At 46.9% G+C, this 15,758-nt stretch overlaps 1 protein-coding gene across 3 annotated transcripts in view; it reads left to right on the forward strand.

Annotated features, from left to right (window-relative positions):
• The first annotated feature begins 2,095 nt into the window (after positions 1–2,095).
• COL6A3 (collagen type VI alpha 3 chain) overlaps positions 2,096–15,758 on the forward strand; it is a 98,355-nt gene continuing 84,692 nt past the window's right edge. For all 3 annotated transcript variants that reach the window (XM_033172295.1, XM_033172302.1, XM_033172311.1), the window contains exon 1: positions 2,096–2,204. The gene's annotated coding sequence lies outside the window, so the exon portion shown is untranslated. The remainder of the gene's footprint in view (positions 2,205–15,758) is intronic.

Here is a 15,758-nt window from a genome sequence, read left to right on the forward strand (position 1 = left end):
GGGCTCACCTTTCTCTGTGTGAGACAAACTAAGATCTCCCTGTGAAGGAGAATTTTATATTCTTTTTCTTTCTTTCTCCTAGATTCTTTGTTTTTGTTTAGATTTGTTTGTTCTTTTATTGCAATGTATCATTAATAAAAGTCTTAATAAAATCTTTCTTAAAAAAACCCAAACCCGCTCCAAGTCTTGCATTATGTCCCCCAGCTGAATGCATGTGTAGTGGGACCCTGCCAGTTTCAATGCCTCTACTCTAGAGCAGGTGTGGGAACTTTCAGCCCCTCAGATGCTGCCGAACTGCATCTCTCATCCTCTCTGACCACTGGCCATCTTACTGGGGCTGATGGAAGTTGCAGCTCAGCAATATCTAGAGGTCAAAGGTTCCCCACTCCTGTTCCAGGCTGCCCTCCCCCCTAGAGAAGCCATTCTGCCCTCTGCGCTGCATACTTTCTGCTGCTAGCTGACCTTTACAGAGGTCTTTGAAAAGAGCTGAATTGATAATTTGTTCTGTGTACTAATTCTACCACTGTAATATTAGGTGTTGGATTGCATAATGACCATGCATCCCAACCAGGCCTATGAACTGGGATTAGGCAGTCCTTTCCTTCTGTAATGCATTAGGTGAGAGCCAATGAACTAGAAGTCTATCCAGATAAGGCTGAGGCACTGTTACCGGGCGCTTCTCTAGACCAGATGGATGGGACGGGGCCTGCTCTGGATGGGGCACGGAGGAAGCCTCCTCGCTACCCGGGGCGGCAAGCGGAGGCACCCCCTGGGGGCAGGGCATCGTGGCATTGCGTCGTGATGTCATGACACAACATCAGGACAGAGTGTGCATGCGTGAAATCCGGCACATGCGCGCTCTGCCGCTGAGCGATCGGCGGTTTGTGGGGCTGCCGCGCACGAAAAGCAGCATGGCCTTATGCCCGCCGCTCGCGCTCAGCAGCCCCACGAACCGCTGATTGCTTAGCAGCTTGCAAGGTCGCCGTGGGAGCGGCGGCGGCGGCCCAAGAGCCACGGATCGTGAGCGGCAGCCCCATAGCGGCGCTGGCAAGCGGGCCCCAGACAGGCCGCGGGGCGGAGTGGCCTCGCTCCACAGCTTGCTTGCAGGCCGCCGAGCAGGTTTGCAAGCAGGCTGCCTCACTCCGCGGCTTGCTCGGGGCCCACCGGCGGGGCGGGGCAGGGCGGGCCCAAGTGTCACCCCCTCCCCTGGAACCTGGGGCGCCTCACCCCCTATGCCCCGCCCTCGCTACGCCACTGGGGCTTTGGCCGGGGAGGGTGGGATATAAATAAAAGTTTTTTATTATTACTTGTTATTATTCCTTTGTAAGAAAATATGAAATAAAGTAAAACCATTTTTGCGGGGGGGGGGGGAGGAATCAATTGACAAGAAATTTTCCGCATTGGGTACCACCTGACCTTCCCATGCCTGGGGGGGTGTGTGACAATTTTTTTTTTTTTTTTGCCCCCGGGTACCAATTTACCTTGCTACGCCCCTGCCCAGATGCCCGACCCTTTCCTGCCCCCTTTTCATTGTATAAACTTTTAGGCAATGTCTCTAGAAGCAATGTCCATCAGAAGCAGCAGAAAGGGCCCGTGTCCTGCAGCGCAGTCCCCCGACGAGGGCCCTCTTGCCAGAGCTGCCTCGCTCTCCTCCGTCTGCTGTCTCCGCACCGCGCACTGATGGCCCTGGGCGCGCAGGCGGAGAGGTCTCGCCAACCACGTTCTCGGGAATATTCGTTGACAGAAAACCAAGGTAACTTAAGAGTTCAAGGCTTCTTCTCACTCAGGCACATTCTCACGTTCTCCTTTTACCGAGTCTCGAATTCAGAAGTTGGCGCCGAAACCAAAGCTTGACAGGAGAAGCGCGCGCGGGGCGGCGCGGACGGAGGCGCTTCTGGGCAGCCGCGACCCGGGGCCGGCCCCCCGCCTGCCCCCCCCCCCGCCCGGCCGCTGCTCGCCCCTTTGGCATCGCTGGAGGCGGCGCCGTCCCCGCCGCGTCTCCCGCCCTCCCGCCCCCCCCCCCCGCCGCCGAGAGCCGCCCGCGCGGCAGGATTTTCCGAGCGCCGCCCTCGCGCTCCGCCGCCGAGACGAGAGAGAGAGAGAGAAGCGCGCCGCGCAGGGAAGGGGCGGCCAGAGGGAGAGCTGAGTCCGGCGCGCAACACGGCCGCTCCGCTCCTGCAAGTCCCGCGTCGAGCTTCCTCGGGGTAAGCAAGCGCCGTCGTGGGGAGAGGCGAAGGAGCCGCAGCGCCGGCCCGGGGGGTTTCGGGCGGAGGGGCAGCGCGGGAGGCTCGGGCTCCCCTCTCGGGGGGAGTTGAGGGGGGCGAGCAAGGCAGCCGCGGCGGGGTGTGAAGGAGAAGCGGGCTGCCCCCAGAGTCACCCCTCCAGGTCGGGCGCGCGCCTTCTCCCTTCCAACGCATCTCCCAGTTTTAGGACTGTCTCAGATTTGCTCTGGGAAGTTGCGCCTCGCGGGTGATGCTGCTTTCCGTTTTCAAGCCGATCCGCCCTTGACTCCCTGGGTTTGCTGCCTGCTTTTTCTAGGTTTAAGACCTGCATAGCTTGGTTGGTTGGTGAGTTACTTGGTTTACTTACCTATTTTCTTATGGATGGTACTTATAGCCCAGCTTTTTCTCCTTGGAGCTCCAGGTGACTTACATGAATCTCACCCCCCCCCCTCATTTCATGCCTACAACAACCCTGTGAGGTAGCTTAGGCTGAGAGGCCCGCCCAGGGTCATCCACAGCAAACTTCCCAGCCGAGTGGAGGATTCGAACCTGGAAGATTCGAACCGGGTCTCGAATAATGCTAACTTTATTTGGATTGCAGAAGGAGAGAAGGGGCTGAGGGGTGAGGGGTGAGGAATGTTGGCATTTTCTCAAATACACGGACAGACAAGTGACTGCTGTTTGATGCAGTTGCCTTGTTCTGCCTGAGTCGGGAGAGGATTCCCCAAGAAGAGGCTCTGCCAGGTTCAGTACTCAAAAGGTCTATCTTACGAAGCAAGGATGCAGCCAAGGTTTGTGGGCAGAAGGACGGAGCCCTTTAGGAAGCATTTATTAGGGCTGGCCTCCGCATGGATGCCCAAAGAGGGCAGAGCCTGGGCATCCCTTCACCAGTGACTGTGTGATGCCAGAGAAGGCACAAACAGTGTACACAGAGCAGAAATGGTGTCTTGTCTGGCTGCCTGAAGCAACAAGATGAGGGGAAAGTAGAAACAAAATAAAAAATAAAAATATTCCTTCCAGTAGCACCTTAGAGACCAACCAAGTTTGTTCTTGGTATTTATGAGCTTTCGTGTGCATGCACACTTCTTCAGTGTAGAAGGAGTGTAGGAAAAGTGTAGAAAAAGTAGAGCTAAGCAAAATGCATCAGGGAACTGTTTGGGTCTCTGTGTGGTCTTCTGGGGCCGAGGAGGGATAGCTAAAGGATTGGCACTTTAGGAGAATTGCCTTTATCTCAGCCTTCAGCCCTAATGAACCATCCCTCCACGGCACTGATCTCACATGGGTTCAGCATAATCATCATATTCCATAATGGACTTGGAAGTCTCATCGTGCGACAGGGACATACTCTTTGGCTGCTAAAAAGAAGACGCCAGATGACCCTTGGGGTCCCCTCCAACTCTTAAGATTCTATGGTCACACGTCTTCTCTGTTAACAGTGCAAAGACTAAATACAACTGCTCTTCTTTCCTTACAAACTGAGCTCTGGGACCATGTAGCTTTGCAAGTATTAAGAAGAAATCTACCTATTGACACCTAATCATGTTAGTGGGATAAGAATCTGCTGACATTTTGTTCCTCTTAAAGGTTCCTTCAAGCTGGAAATCGTAATTAAGCTAAGTACTTCTCTGGGAATGTTTGCAATGGAGCTAAAATGAATTGAAAATGTGAAATTCAAGGCTATGGTCTGAGCCCACCCACTTTACAAAATTATTCCCCTTAAGGTTGCAATCTTATACATGCACAGTAGCATGAGAGTAGATTCCTCTTTAAACAGTGAGGCTAGAGATTGCACAGTAAATCTGTAGGCGTATGAATGCATGATTTCCAGCTTAATGTATATTTTGCAAACCTTTTCAGAATGAAGGTATCAAAATTTAATGGTGGTGCAAACTTCTGCATGTTGAAACTCTGCCAAAATTTGATGCCAAATATAAGGCCTTGGCATATAACAAAACTAAGAGCGACATTCCACCTCATGCTGTTACAGATGTTCTGTCTGTGCAAGCGCTGCAGCTTATAAGAAGGAACAACCCCCCCCCCACCCTCCCCTGCACTCTTCTGGAGGTTTGGAGGACATGCGGGTTGGGGGGGGAGAGGAGGGAACGCCCCATCCTACAAGCGGAAGCTCTTGTGCAAGGCTTCCGCTTCCAGAGCTCGTTCCATGACTCCCACCCTAAAACTTTGCTCTTGTGTTCAAACGGAATAAGTGAGCTGAGGTATAATATGCAGAATCTGGATCTCTTGCTTTAAAATGTTAGCAATTTCTTGATATCCACACGTTGTAGTTGCACTTCAGTCACAAACTCACAAGGTGACCTTATGAAAGTTTTCTTTTCTCTCTGTCAGTCCCCACTCCACAATCAGAAGTATATATTATGGGAAGAGTAATATGGCACTGCCTTAACATGGCGGTTGTATGAGAAGCACTTTGGACATTGGAATCGCTCTATAAATGCTGAGTGTGATCACAGCTCCAAATGCACCGTGAGAGATGTGCCTCTCTTGGAACTATTCCTTGGTTGCAAAGTAAATGAGCGTGGCATACAGTGTGCAAAATGGAACTTTCAACAAATTAGTTTGCGTGCTTATTTTTGCTTTTGATATTTACATAATAGTGATGTCACCCCTGGGATCCCAGTTGCCACATTTATAGTAGAGAAAATAATGATACTGCTGGAGGAAAGTGCGTCTTCGGGTATTGCGGAAGTTTAAAAGTGACAGAGCCCTGTCCCAATTAGGAAGCTAGAGAATCACGGGGAGCTCATGTTGCACTCCACCCCTGCCCCCCCCATGCTCCCATGGGTTGTAGATAATTCAAAGGCAACACTATCATGGCCCTGTAGACTGACTGACCTGTCAGTTAAAAGCTACTGTATGCCCCCCCCCCCCCCGTGTGATGAATGCAACATCACCACTGTGAGCATCCAGTTCTGCCATATTTGCAGGTTTTTTTCAGTTGAAAATAAAGGGAAGAGTCTCCAAAGAACAAACGCAGCCCGAAGTAGCTGCAAAAAATAGCCTTTATTTCTCATATATGAATGGATAGCAGTTTACTTTGTGTAACTGTGACTGGTTTTATAGAGGCAGCTATGAAGGAAGTATGGAATCTGACCCATATATATAAATATTTAGTAGCTCAGTGTGTTCCAGAAAAGAAGTGCAGCGGTAATACAGTCAAATTTCGGTTCCCAGATGGCTCCGTTTTGGAACGTTTTGGCTCCCAAACACCGAAAACCTGGAAGTAAATGCTCCGGTTTTTGAACGTTTTTCAGAAGCTGAGTGCAGGAAGCTTTTGCAACCAATTGGAAGCCACACCTTGGTTGTTGAATGTTTCGGAAACCAAACGGACTTCTGGAATGGATTACGTTTGACAACCAAGGTTTGACTGTAGGCTAATATACAAATGCTGCAAAAGCGTTGCAGAAACATGTGGAGAGGAGGTCACCAATAACTGTGTACCTAACTGCCAACCAAGAGCATGAAAACTAAACCTGGGCTCCTGCGCTGGGAGATTTGTGTTATGACTGATCTCTGAGAAGGCTATGCTGTTTCCTCTAAGTAGCACTCCCTTCCTCATCAGTTCCCTGGGTGAGAAAGATATCCCTGGCCAAAGACTGCTTCCTGCCTGTACCTTCAGCTTAATGCTCCTCCTGACCAAGGCAGGAATGGCTCAGATCCCATTCGTTCCAGCGCTTTCACTGGCATTGGGAGAGAAGCTCTGTCAGTTTCTTTGTGGTTCTTCCCTCCGCGGTGTTTCATAGGCCCCTTACATGATACGCTTAGCTGCAGGGACCCCTGTGATACCCCCAGAGGCACTACTCTAACTCTCGGCCATTCTTGCCTTTCAAGTTGCCCTCCTGCCTTTCCTCACCGGCCTCTGGGCCATCGCAGCCCCAGCGGCTGCTTGACAGTCAAGGGGAAGGGAAGGAAGGCTCCCCAAGCTCTGTGACCGAGTCTCCGGGGCGTGAAGATCCAGGGAATCCTTCCTCTCCCCCGCCTTCTTCCCACAGGCTTTGCTGATTCATACCTTATTTGTTTGTGGGCTGCAATTTTTTGGTCTGATGTCCTTATCCCACGTCTGGAAATTTCTAAAAATCTTTTTGCTGGGATTGATTACAGGCCAAGTTTTAAGAACCATTTTTGTTTCTTTTTATTTCCGAGTTACTTTAAAACTACTCTGAGCATTATTATTATTTATTCTGTTAGCTTTCTGGTCAGATTTTTATTTCTTCAAGTGTGGGCTCTATAGTGTCGAAATACCAGGCTGTCTATGGTTTTAAATTGGTTCAAAATTAAATAAACTGACATGTGTTAATTGGCAATTCAGAGATTTTGGCTTGACTTGAATTTGTGTTCCCCACTGAGCTTCCCATCTCCTGAATCCTCTGCATGTGCCAGGGACTTGGGGGCGTTGGGGCCCCCTGGGCTCCCCAGCTATGGAGAGGGGAGTGGGAACTTCTCATGGGGACAGAAGAGGCTCTTCACCAGTGGACCTGGGGCACTTGATCCTGTTGAGTTGGTGGGTGGGTTTATGGAGGCCTGAACAATGACAGCAGCCACACCTGTTACTTGTTTTGCTTTACTTTCTTGGAATGATTTCTCTGTGGCTTAAGAACACTAGCTAGGGATCATGGGAGTTGTAGGCCAAAAACACCTGGAGGGCCATGGTTGAGGAAGCCTGCTTTTGACTCTTAACTCTCAACATGGCCAGTGGTCAGGGAAGATGAGCATTGTAATCCAGCCATGTGGCCAACCAACAAAACCCAGAGGGGGGCTGAGTCACTTCTCAGTGGCTTCTTTCTGCTGATTCTGTGGGATTAGCAGGGGTCTGTTTAATCCCCATTCCAATGGTGGCCCAGAGGTTAACTTTAACACATATAATCGCACAACTGCCATGCATTCTTAGGAGAAAAGGTGAACAATTACAGTGGTGCCCCCACCACCACATTGGGGGGCCCAAGCAGTACCAAAGCATGCTTGCACACTCTGCCCTTCAGGCCCCTCCAGTGTTGTGGGTGAGGGTCAATACCTTAGCTGTCAAGTTTTGGATCTGAAAATAAGGGATCAGCAGCCTCACCTATCCCGGGGACAGTCACATGTCAGTGGTGGGCGGAGCCAGAAGCAAAAGTGGGCGGAGCAGCAATGTAAACTCCAAGCGGGCTCAGAGCGGAGCAAAGAGGAGGCCAGCCATTTGCTCAGCGCGATGGAGCCCCATCGTCTTCTTGTCTGATCCCATCAAAACAGGACAGGAAGCAGCAGCTGCTCAAAGGCAGCCAGGCTCTGCCCGCCAGCTAACCCTCTTGGCCAGCTGAGGGGCTCGGTGGCAACAGACAGGGGCTGATGCAGGGGGAGGAATACACCCCCCCCTGTAAGCACGAGAAACGGCTCCCACTTGCTTTGAGGGCCGAGGCTTTTCTCTCCAAGTAGGCGAGGTCTTCCCACCCACTCCCTGGCCAGCAGGGGAGGAAATTTAAGGGAAATTTAAGGGAAATAAAAAAATAAGGGAGAGCAGCGGGAAACTGCTTGAAATAAGGGAGAATCCCGGGGAAAGGGGGATACTTGACAGCACTGGTCAATACTTTCTTCTTCCCCAAACTCCTAGAGCCTGAAGATGCCCTGATACACCATGCAAAAGATAATAGGGCACTCTTTTGCATGGGGGGGGGGCTGGGCATGTGTCTTGGTGGGCAGGGGTCAGGTGGTGCGTCAGCAGAATGCAGATTCAAAGGTGCCACAAATAGACACTGGGGGGAATATACTGAACAGTGAACAAAAAATTAGGGCAGGCTTTTCTGGTTGTGGTGGACCAATTAAACCTAGGCTGGTTGACAAACATATTTGTTCCCAAAGGCCTGGTTGCTGCTTACAATCCATTCTGCATCCATAGAGCTTTGGTGTTTGAAGGGAAGCAGATATACTGCTTTTTTGTTGGATTTATTAGTGGCAAAACCTGTGCATGAAATCAGGTCTGGTTCTGGAACCTTTCTCTTTTTCCACACAACAAATTAATAATATCCTTTGCATAACTAATTCCTGCTCTGAAATTTGTTGCAAGTTTTTTTTGAAAGGGTAATATATCCCCCCATGATATTTTGGTTATTGAACCAACTAAATGTGGGCTAGATACAGGACTGTCATGTGGACCCAGCTTGTTGGAAATTCTGATCCAGTGCAAGGGAGGTTTCAAGAATGGGGCCACGGGGCTCTGCCTTGGACCTGGTGCCCTACAGTGTTGCCAGCCTGGTGACTGCAGGTACCATGGCACCTGCAAAGTCTTTCTGTGTTGCCCCCAGGATGAACCATAACCTTCCTTCCTTCCTTCCTAAAAGAAAGTTGCTAGCATCTTTAGAATCATTATCTAAGTTATGAGGCAAAACTTACCAGTTAGCAGTGTTTACCTGAACATCTCTTTGCCATCCTGTGGATGCCCATGTGCCTGGAAAAGGGAGAGGTGTGGCTGCTTATGTATGTGTGGTCTGTGAGGAAAGATTGTGTGTGAATATGTGGTCTGTAAGAGAAAGGGCTAGAGGGAGAGAGAGGGAGGGAGGGAGGGAGGGAGGGAGGGAGAGAGAGAGAGAGAGAGAGAAGTGCCATGTGAATGAAGTGCACATACAGGAATGAGTGAGTGAGCAAGTGAGAGATGCACGTCAGTATGCGTGCACCTACTGTGTGTGAGGGAAGGAGTGGGGGGTGGTCCCTTATACATTTTCCCTGGTACTGGGCTGTGTTTATGTGAGAAATCAATATGGTGTGATCGGCACAGTCAGGACAGCTGGGCATAGTTGACTTCCCATGGTAAGCCTAAGGCTGCCTGAGGTGGCATGGGGTGTGTGTGTGTGAGGAAGCAGCGGTGACTCTGTGTTCTGTGGTGCAATGCCCTGCCTCCTCCTTGGAAGCCATTTTGTGACCGGTGGCCACACCACTTTCTCAAAATTCAAAATGTGCCCACAGGTCCGAAAAGGTTGGCAACCCCTCTCTGCAATTTATTTATCAATGACTTTGATGAAGTGCAAACTTGTCAAACTTGTAAAAGGCCCGGGAAGGACAGCCAACACCTTGGGAGGCAGAAATAAAACAAATGAATATGGATAGGATGAAAATCAGGGTGCAGATTTACAGTATGAAGTTAAGGAAGGACAATGCAAACTTCTGCATTTAGGCAGAGACACCTCACAGATATAGGATAGGGTTGTACTTTCCTTGGTAACATCAATACATGTGGATATGATCTCGCTAAGTGAACATAGCAGCATTGTGATGTGCCTGCAAAAAAAGAGAAAGGTTTATGTGCTTTTTGGTTCCATTAATAGAAGCATTATTTCCAAGTCACAGGAAGTAATAGTTCCATTTTATCTAGTACTGGTATCGGCACAATCACAATGAATTTCAGGAACCAGAAAGTTGTCTTGAAAAATACGACTTTCAAGCTGTCTGGTCCCCAAATGGCAACTGTGGCCTTGGTTTAAGGAGTCATTTGGCATCTAGCTTATATACTGTATCTGACTTTCTAACACTGAGTCCTGAAGGGCTGTAACACAGAAGAGGCCAAAGACTTATCCTCTGCTGCCTCAGAGGGCAGAAATAGATTAAAGGGGTTTAAGTTGTAAGAAAGCAGATTGGAGAAATGAACCAGTTCCTGAGAGGCCCCGTGGGCTCTCCCTCCCCTGGCATCTTCCAGCAGGGACTTGAAGGCTTTCCCATGTGTCGAAGCAGGAGGTTGCGACTAGGCCTTCTCCAACTCTTTGATTCTAAGAGAACCGTCACAATCTTTGTAGACAGGAGTTGCCTTAAAGCTTATGGAGATCACTGAAATAGAATTTAATAATGAACATCAAATCCAGTTACTACATCAGTGAAAGCAATATCTGAGTTGACTTAGCACTAAAAACTGCAGAAAGGGGCAAAGGGATACATTATAGAGTTGTGCTCTCAAGGAAATGAAGCGCCTTTTCTGAAGGGGTCTGAGCTCGTTCACAGGCTTTTCAAGGGGGATTTTGCAGAAGTGTGACTGGGCCACACATCAATGTTCTTGCCCCGTGATTGTGCAGGAATCTAGTTCTGCATCTGCCAATTCCAACAAGCTTTCTCCTGGACTGAACGAGCTCTGTTACCTGTTTTTCTCCTTTCTGATTCAGAAGCCCAGCCTTGGAGTGCCATCATTTTTTCCAGATCCTGATGTTGTGTATTCCACATTAAGATGCTGAGTGGCTTGGGTGGAGGGAGGGTGGTTGGTAAAATATGTGGCTTGTATACAAAGACTTCTTGAGTTTTTAGGGAGTTTCTTGCTTTTTTCCATAAATAATCCCCTCCCTGCCCCTTACTAGTTTACGTTGAAAGCACCAGAAGCAGAAAACAGGCAAAGCCTAGTTATAAATATCATTTACAAACAAACAAACAAACAAAAGTCTTCTTTATGACAGTGCCACTTTTATTTCTTTGACCTTCTTCCTCCCTCCTCTGGTGCACAGAAGCACTGAGAAGTGCACTGCAAGAAGCGACATTAGAGACAGGAAGTGTTGGCCTTTGTGGCTTGAGATGGGAAAGGAACATGTGAGGCTGCAGAAATGAGTTATTTTTCTTATTATTGTTGAAGAGAGAGCCTTGTTCTCTGGGCTTTGGTTTTTCACAGCAGAGGGCTCTAGCTAAATGTACCTTGATGCAGGCCTATGGAGACCACTTGGATAAAACCTCTTTCCTCAGCCTCACCCTCTCTGGAGATCTACTACGATTGTCCCCAGTGGCTGACCTGGGCTCTGCGCAAAGATTGCGAGAGGGAACATACAAATGAATAATGACCTGAGCCTGAGCTGGAGTTGTGGTAGAAATCCAAAGGGTAGGGCAGCATGTGATCTCTTTGGAGCAGAGAAAAAATCAGCACGAAGTGTGCTATATGTGCAAAGAGCAATTTGAATGTTGCAACATTTTATTCCCCTTTCCTCCTGGGTTATGAGACACAGCGATCAAGCCAGGGAAGTTGAGCGGGGGGGGGGGGGGGGGCTTGCTGCATCAATACACTTACCATATTGTGCACCAGAGGGGACAGCAGGATTGCATTAGCTGTATCCGTCCTGAGGGTAGCCCATGATTGATCGGTGATACTTCACTAGGTCCCATAGTGATCTGATATTGGACAGGTCCCAAGCTTGGACCCTCGCACAGCTGTTCTTGGTGATCAGGCAGTTACTGCTGGTGGATTTTGTTCCTGCATGGTTCCTCTTGCAGCAGACCTGTGGAAATCTGGATTAGGGTGGGATCTGCACAATCCTAAGTGAACCGTGTTTGGCAGGTTGGTGTAGGTTCTTAATGGATCTTTTTCTGGTTGGTGTTCCACTGTAATCTAAAAGAGTGTGGTGCCTAGAAACTCACAGTTTTAAAGAAAAAGTGTGAAATTTGAGGTTTGCAGTAATTCCATATCCAATCGCAATCATGCTGTGTATGGCGCTGTAGGAAAGTTTTGGTGTAATACTCTGGGATATCAGCAAATTATTTATTTTTCCTTACTCTTCTGTGCATCAGTATCCTTAGACACTTGCCAGCATTCTATGCCTCAATTCAAAGTAAGTGTTTTATGCAAAAAAGAAACAATGGATCCACACACCAGGCTACATAACTTTGCCAGGGAAACTGATGCACACTTCTTTTTCCACTGAAACTGATCTACTACTATCTGAGAAACATCTGTCATCTTTATGCATTCAAGAAGCTGTTATGTGGACTGAGGGGGTCTGATCATAGCTGTCAACCCTCCCTGCTGTTTCCCAATGCTATAATAAGGGAATTTCCCATAAAAAAGGGGAAAGGTTGACAGCTATGGGTCTGATCCCTTGATGGCCTTGTGCATTGTGCCTTGATGGCCTTGTGTAGATGATCCAGATCTCAGTGGACAAACATACAGGAAATCAGTTACTTCAGGCTGAGGAGATTGCTGGTCAAGCATTTAACCATCTAAAACTTGCACACAAACTACTGTGTGGATTTGAAAAATTTAAATTTTGGCTCCCCACCCCCCTTGATTATATCAGCCTATCTAGATCTGTAATTTCCCGGACATATCCGGAATACTGCAGCCGCAAGCAGTGTCCAGGAGGAAATCGGAGAAATGTCCGGGAAAATCTGGCCCTATGGCAGCCCATGGCAGCATTGTCATTTTTGCTGATTTTCCTCAGAAAGAGCTCAGCAAATTTGGGCAAAACTATAAAAAAGCTGTCTGGATTTTCACTTTTTGAAATATGGCAACCTAATCTAGAACCACCTCTGTAACCACTGCAGGTGGAAGGCTCACCTTCCAATTAAAATAAATGAAATGTATGGAGGAGCATTCATTCATGTGAGCACCACCCACACTCCCAGTGTCAACTGACATGTTCACAGCCCTGGCGCATGTTAACCATCTTAGAGATAAAAAAGATGTATGAGGAAGGGGGGAAATAAAACAGCCCTGCAGCATTTCATGAAAGGTTTTGCTTCATAGTTTTAACTGCAGAATTCCCACCCACATTATTCTTCTAAATTCTGAGTCCCCACTCATACAAAGAATCAACCTTTTGTGTTTGAGCATGTTAAATACTAGTTGCACAAACACTGTAGCATCAGGAACAGTTTCTAATGTGTGCAGTAGGTGAGTAAACATTTGCATTATAGCCTGAGATTAATATCCCTTCTCAGACCAGAACTCCTCCAGAAACCTACTCCTAGCACTGAATAAACTACTCCTTGTGATGAATGGGAAGTAAAGCTATTGCCATCGTTAAGTAAAGGCCCCAAGTAATTCTGTGAACAAATGTGTGTGGTGGTGCTTGCCTAGAAAATCTCCTTGCCTTTAAGAGGCTTCAGGCTTTTAAGCTTCCCCTTATTCCAAGGTTTCTGGGGAGCAAAGGGATCCAGATTGGGGGACAAGTTATGGTTCCAGCAGCTGCAGGAGGGCAGCAGAGTCTCACCCACCACTGGCCCACTACGGCTGACCTCGCAAAGTGTTGCAGGTGGGGCATTCTGATGCCACAGTCCAGGAGAGTGGCGGCAGCATTGCCACCCATTCTTCTCTCTCCGCCAGAGCTGCTGGGCCAGGCTCAAGGAAGTGGCAGCTTCCTCATGCGCTGCAGCCTCTCTCCAGTGTGGCAGAGCTGTGCATGGCACAGCCCAGCTGAGGAAAGGGGTGGCATTTCTTGGCCGCCGACTCTCCTCCACTCCGCCCCCAGATCAGGTCTGACCCAGGAGTATATACAAAATATTACAAATAAACATAAGCGTACATACATACATCCTTATTTCCATGAATGCAAATCATTATTGAAAAAGAAAAAAGAAAAAAAAACGAAGAAAAAAACAGAGAAAGGAAGAAAGGAAAAGGTGCAAAGAGAAAGAAGGAACATTTTATCATATGTGGTGGACTTGCCCAAGGGTGAAAGACTTCTGGGACATGATTTATAATGAGTTGAAAAAAGTATTTAAAAATACTTTTATTAAAAAACCAGAAGCCTTTCTACTTGGAATAGTAGGAGATGAAGTGCCCAAAAAAGATAGGAGATCCTTTTTGTATGCCACAACAGCAGCTAGAATATTGCTTGCCAAAAACCGGAAAACGCAGGATTTACCTAAAATAGAAGAATGGCAAATGAAGATGATGGAATATATGGAACTGGCCGAAATGACTGGACGAATCCGCGACCAGAAGGAGGAGACGCTAGACCAAGATTGGAACAATTTTAAAGTGTATTTTAAAAAGTATTGTAATAATTTTGTAAAGAGGAAAGTTTTTGGAAGAAACTGAGGCTTAGGTTAGTTTTAGAATGGTAAATAATTAGAAAATAGATAAAAAGTGAGACAATGATATGAGATATATAAATTGAGGATTAGAATTAGGAATGTTTAAAATGAAGTGGAAGACTGCTAAAGATGTAATATAATGAAATCAGCAAAGAGGGATCTGAGGAAGTCATGAAACAGAGTAAGAAGATATACCGTAAGGATGTTTATATATGTATTATGTGAGGAGTTATATATCTTTTTGTTATGGAAATTATGTTTTATGTGTTTCAATAATGTTAAAATCAATAAAAAGTTAATTAAGAAAGGAAAAGGGAAAAGCGAGAAAGAAAAAGAGAAAAAGGAAAGGAAGGATTCAGAAGGGATCCTTCCAAATCTTAACTATATTTATCACCATACATAATCAGTTTTAAAATTACCGGTACATTGATTGACTTCCACCGCTACACTGCACTTCCTATAACTAAACTCTTTCATCTGACACCATTTTCTGATAGTATCACAAATCTACTCTAAACACAACGAATGCCTTTCATTTAATCCTTGTCTACTTAAGTAATCATTAAAACATTTCCATTGTTTTTGAATTGTATTTTTTGGTTTTTGTCTTATCAAATAAGTCAGCTTTGCCAAATCCAGGTATTCAGACAATTTACTCAACCATTCTTTTTTGGTTGGAATGTGATTGCCTTTCCAATTGTGGGCTATTAATATTCTCGCTGTCGTTGTTGCATATAAAAAAAAAATCTACTTTCTCTTTTGGGATATCTCCATTCATTATTCCTAATAGGTATGATTCTGCTCTTTTATTATGTGATGTTTAATTATTTTTAAAATTTCATCGTGAATCATATTCCAAGATTTCTTAATTTCGGGTCACGTCCACCACATATGAAACAGTGTTCCCGTCTTTTCATTGCATCTCTAACACTTTTCATTTTCAGATTTATTCATTTTAGCTAGCCTGTGGTGGCATGTACCATCTGTGATGTAACTTCATAATGTTTTCTTTTAATTGGTATGATGCCGTGAAATTAATATCTTTTGTCCAGAACTTCACCCATTTTTTATACTTGATTTCATAACCCAAATCTTGTTCCCTGTTGCAACAGTTTAATAAAGATCAGGCTTACTAGCTGCTTTGCTTCTCAATATTCTCTGGTTGGCCTCTGTTATTTTCTCCTACCTATAGGGAAGCCACTTAAGGACTCTATATGGGCTCTTGGAAAAAAGAACAGATTTTGTTTACAACACCAGGATCAGAGACTTATTGGGGTGCCATTTACCTCCCCCATCTCTGAGGTCTTTGCATTCCTCCTAGAGATCTGACCAGCGCCTCCATGTCACCTCCAAGGGGCTCATGACATTTTCCCCCTCAAAGAATTCTGGGCACTGTAGTTTGCTAAGAGTTGATGAATTATAACTCTGTGGGGGATAAACTACAGTGCCAGTTCTTTAAGGAAAAGAATGTACTTTTTAGTGTATACAGTACCTAGACCCAGACAATGAGCAGCAAAACTAAACTGGGCTGAAATGTGAGAGAAGAGCTGGTCTGGGTGCCGTCCGGATCTCCCTTCTCTTTGGATCTCAGCATGACTTCTGCTCTAGCCGAACCTTCCCACCCACAGCTTGCAGTGTGCAGCTGCAGTGGCGTATGCACAGTGGAGAGCAACTGGGAGGAGGCCTGGGCTGGCTCTTGCCCAGCAATTCCTGTCCTTATGGCCTTTTGCTTTGGAGTAGCCCCCACCATATGGACTGTGACCTGAATGGCAG

Source organism: Lacerta agilis, chromosome 1, assembly GCF_009819535.1.
Source record: "Lacerta agilis isolate rLacAgi1 chromosome 1, rLacAgi1.pri, whole genome shotgun sequence".
Taxonomy (NCBI): domain Eukaryota; kingdom Metazoa; phylum Chordata; class Lepidosauria; order Squamata; family Lacertidae; genus Lacerta; species Lacerta agilis.